Raw genomic sequence first — 5,156 nt, 5'->3', positions numbered from 1 at the left:
ATGCCAGAGTGTTTTAAAAAAAAAGAAAGAAAAAGAGCTAAAGTGAATAGAGAGAAACACTGTTAACTGATGATACATGGAGGGGATTTATAATCACTGAATCACTGTAATGAAAGAAGATACATGACTTGTTGAATGTAAAACTGATGATCTACCCTGTAAACTTTTACTCAATCCACAATAAAAATCTTAAATTAAAAAAAAAAAAGACAGCTAAGCATTTTAACATTATTTCCCCTCTTTTACCCATTCAAACCATTCCTCAATCCCTGTATCCCAGAGCCCTGTTGTTCCAAGGTTGTGTATACATCATTATTTACCTCTGTCCCCACTTAGCCTATGCAAACCTACCTAACTGTTCTCCCATCCGCCTTGTTCTTCCATTGCCCTCCCGCTTCTTGTGTATTGCCCCCTGCTCCCCCAGCACCCAAACTATCCTGTATCTATTCCCTGCCCTGTGCTCCACCTTCCCCTCTGTCCCCTCATCTCTCCTCATGCACCCCGATAATGAGTAAATAGTTATTTTTCCCTTTTAGTGTGGGTACTTTTTCTTAAGCTTTTACATTAATGGTCTTATGCAGTATTTCAACTTTTGTGACTGACTAATTTCACTCAGCATAATGTCTTCAAGGTTCATCCATGTTTTGCGGTGGCTTGCAGCTTCCTTGTTATTCTTCAAGGTAGCATAATATTGCATTGTGTGTATGTTCCCATGTTTGTTTATCCATTCATCCATTGATGGGCACCTCGGCTGTCTCCATCTTTTTGCTATTGTAAATAGTCATTATTGACTTTTTGTAATAGTATTCTCATACAATATTTGTCATTTTGTGATGGACTAATTTCACTCAGCATAATGTCCTCTAGGTTCATCCACATTATGAGTGTTTCACAGATTTGTCATTATTCCTGAATGTTACACAGTATTCCATTGCATGCATGGGTTAGCTAGTAGTGGAATAGCTAGATCAAACAGTATTTTTATTTTCAATGTCGTTTTTTATCTTATTGAACTTTGCTACTAATGCTGGGATGAGACGGTAGGCATGGTTGCTTTGATTTGAGTCTTTCCTGACTAATGATGAGGAAGGACTCTTGGTGTGGCACTGTGCAATGGACTGTGAACCACAAGGCCAGCAGTTCAAATCCACCAGCTGCTCCTTGGAAACTCTGTATAGGGTCATTATGAGTTGGAATCTACTCGATGGCACGTAACAACAACAACAACTAATGATTGTGAGCATATCTTTATAAATTCATTGGCCAACTGTCTTTGTTAGTAAAGTATCTGTTCATATCTTCTGCCTATTTCTAAATTGAACTCTTTATCTTTTTCTTGTTGACGTGTTACAGTTTTCTATACATTTTAGAGATTTGTTCCTTGTCTGATATATCATTACTAAAAATTTTTCCCAGTCTATGGGTTCTCTTATTGGTGAGACCTTTTGCCAATCATAGGAACCTAATCTTTAGGAGATCCCAGGTATTTAGCTGGGCTTCTGCTGTTTGTGTGTACACAGTTGCATTTAATAGTGTATTTATGCCATGTATTAGGGGCCTTAAGTTTGTCCCTATTTTTTCATTGGTGATCTGTATAGTTCTGGGTTATATACATTTAGGTCTTTGACTTATCTTGAGTTTACTTTTGTGTATGGTGTGAGATATGGGTCTTGCTTCATTCTTTTGCAAATGGATACCCAATTTTGCCAGCACCATTTGTTGAAGACAATATCTCTTTTCCATGTAATGCTGTCCATTGTTATCGTTGTTCAATTCCACTGAGTCAATTCCGACTCATAGCGAGTCCAAGGAGCAGCTGGTGGGTTTGAACAACTGATCTTGAGATTAATAGTCCAGGTCTTATCCTACAGTACCATGCCAGGACTCCTGTGCATAGATGGATGAATTTACTTCAGCGTTCTGAATTCTGTTCCATTGGCCTAAATGTCTTTCATTGTGCCAATACCAGGCTGTTTTGATTACCATGTTTATGTAGTAGGTTTTGTGAATGGGAAGTGTGAGGCCTCCTACTTGTTCTTCTTTGTTAGTTGTGGCTAATAGATGTCTTTGAGTAAGTTCCAACTCATAGCGACCTTCTGCACAACAGAAAAAAAACCACTGCCCAGTCCTGCACCATCTTAATTGGCATTATACTTGAATCCATTGCTGCAGCCACTGTGTCAATCCATCTTATTAGGGTCTTCCTCTTTTTTTTCTGAGCCTCCACTTTACCAAGCATGATGTCCTTTTCCAGGGACTGTTCCCTCCTGGTAACATCCTACATATGAGAGACAAAATCTCACCATCCTGGCTTCTCAGGAACATTTTGGTTGTACTTACTGTAACACAGATTTGTTTGTTTTTCTGGCCATCCACAGTGCTTTGAATATTCTTCTCCAATATCATAATTAAAATGTATAGTTTCTGCTACAGTTTTATTTATTCATTGCCCAACTTTCAGATGCATATGAGGCAATTAAAAATACCATGACTTGGTCAGACTCACCTTAGTCCTCAAACTGACTCTTTGCTCTTGAGCACTTTAAAGAGGCCGTGTGCAGAAGATTTGCCTAATGCAGTATGTTGTTTGATTTCTTGACTGATGTTTCCGTGAGTGTTGATTGTGGATCCAAACAAAATGAAGTCTTTGCTGACTTCAATCTTTTCTCCATTTATCATAATGTTATTTTTTGGTCCAGTTGTGATCATTTTTGTTTTCTTTACATTGAGGTACAATCCATACTGAAGACTGTAATCTTTCCTTTTTTTTTTTTTTTAAACATTTTATAGTGAATTGGGTGAAGGTATATAGACAAGATCATCATCTTTACATTCAGTAAATTATTTACTTTGTTTCATCTCAATGATTACAAACTCCTCCCTCAACAACAAAACTTCCTTCCTGAGGCTCCCCATTTACATCTTATATTTCACAAATGAACAAAGCAAAATATTTGATGTACACTTAAAAAACAAAACATATACATTTGTTTAAATGTTCAAAGGGCACATTCTGCCAGCCAGTCTCCTGCCTGCAGGCACAGGAGTCTATGGGCCTAGAACCCTCAACTGCTCGTCTCTCCATGCCATCACCTCTGCACCATCCCTGCTGTCTCCACTTTTCTAGGTAGGGATCTCATGCTCCATTCATGCTCCACCCTGAATGTCCTGAGAACATCTGTTCCTGAAATGAAAGATTACCTACTCCTCCTTGTAGTTGCATATATTCTACAATTACAGGTGTGACAATTGCAATTAATCCTACTAACAATTACTCACAACTGAATCATAGAAACCTATCACCATCACCCCTCATTCCCTTTCACCAGATCCATCTGGAAAAGAGGGAACCCATTCAGTGGGGATTCTACCTTACACCCTCATTCTGAAACTAAGCACACTCATGAAAGCTTGTAAGCCAGACACTTCATGCCTTTATAGTCCCCCATTTTTATAACCAATGTCTAAAATTCTCATCCCTGTCAACCCAGTACACTGAGGAAACAAGGTTGTTCCTTGATATGAAGAATCCTTACATTCTGGTTGGAGTTTTGAGTCACTGCATTCATAGTTAAAAGTTTAGTTCATCAAATTGTAGCAATTTGTACTTGTTCTCTGTATCAAATAACTTTATCTTTGCTCAGTATGCAGATTGAATAAGTATGGTGAAAGGATACAACAGTGGTGCACAACTTCTCTGATTCTAAACCATTTGGTATCTCCTTGTTCTAATTACTGCCTCTTGGTCTATGTACAGGTTCCTCCTGAGCACAGCTGTGTCTTCTGGAACACCCATTCTTCACAATGTTATCCACAGTTTGTTTATGTTCCTTTGCACAGTTAATAAAGCACAAATAAACCCCTTGTTAGTATTCTCTGCTTTCAGCCAAGCTGAGATCAGCAATGATATTCCTAGTTCCACATCCTTTTTTGAATCTAGCTTGAATTTCTGGCAGCTCCCTGTCAGTGTATTATATTATTGTCTTCAGCAAAAATTTACTTGTATGTGATATTAATGATATTGTTTGATAATTTCTGCATTATGTTGCCTCACCTTTCTTGGGAATAGGCACAAAAATTGACTGCTTGTCATTGGTTGGCCAAGTAACTGTATTTACATATTTCTATATATAGATGAGTGAGTGCCTCCAGTGCTGCTTCAGTTTGTTGAAATATTTCAGCTTGTGCTCCATCAATACCTGGAGACTTGTTTTTCACCTATGCCTTCAGTGTACCTTGGACTTCTTCCTTTAGTACCCTCAATTCTTGATGATGTGGTACCACTGGAAATGGTTGAATATTGACGAATTCCTTTTTGGTACAGTGACACTGTATGTATATTGTTTACATCTTCTTTTGATGTTTTCTGCATCAGTCAATATTTTGCCCATGTGGTCATTGTTGTGCCTTGGAGATAGTTTCGACTCATAGCAACCTTGTATAGAGTTTCCAAGGCTTTAACTCTTTTGTGGGAGCAGCATGCCTCATCTTTCTCCCACGCATTCCTAGTGGGCTTGAACCACCAACCTTACAGATCATAGTCCAGTAATTACATCCTGTGGAGCCACTGCACTCCCAGTTTTGCCCAGTTTTGCAAGTCAAGGCTTGAAGTTTTTCTTTAGTTCTTTCAGCTTGAGAAATGCTGAGCATGTTCTTCCTTTTTAGTTTTTTAACTCCAGGTCTTTGGCACACTACTTTTAATACTTTAGTGTGTCTTCTCAAGATGCCTTTTGAAATGTTCTATTCAGCTCTCTTACATATTCATTTCTTCCTTTCTATTTAGCTTCTCTACACTCATGAACAAGTTTCCAAGTCTCTTCTGACATCCTTTTTTTTTTCAGAACAGCCAAAAAACATGCCTTTTATGTATTGATAATTCAAACATACACCAATTCTACAATTTTACAACATAGTGGTGTTGATTATATTCTTTAAATTGGACAGCGATTTTCACCCTCCTTTTTTTTTTTTTAATGTTTTATTGTGAATTATGTGATAGTTTACATGGGAGAACATTAGTTTTAGATTCATTCTATCATATATCGTCTCATTGCCATGGTTACAATCCCCTTCATGCAATCCTTCCCCCATACCTCCCAGGTCTTCAGCACACAGTTGCTCTCCTTCTCTGGATCTAAAATCTCCAGCTGCTCCAT

This window comes from Chrysochloris asiatica, unplaced genomic scaffold (assembly GCF_000296735.1).
Source record: "Chrysochloris asiatica unplaced genomic scaffold, ChrAsi1.0 scaffold00006, whole genome shotgun sequence".
In the NCBI taxonomy this organism is placed as follows: Eukaryota; Metazoa; Chordata; class Mammalia; order Afrosoricida; family Chrysochloridae; genus Chrysochloris; species Chrysochloris asiatica.
Note: the sequence above shows the minus strand (reverse complement) of the source record.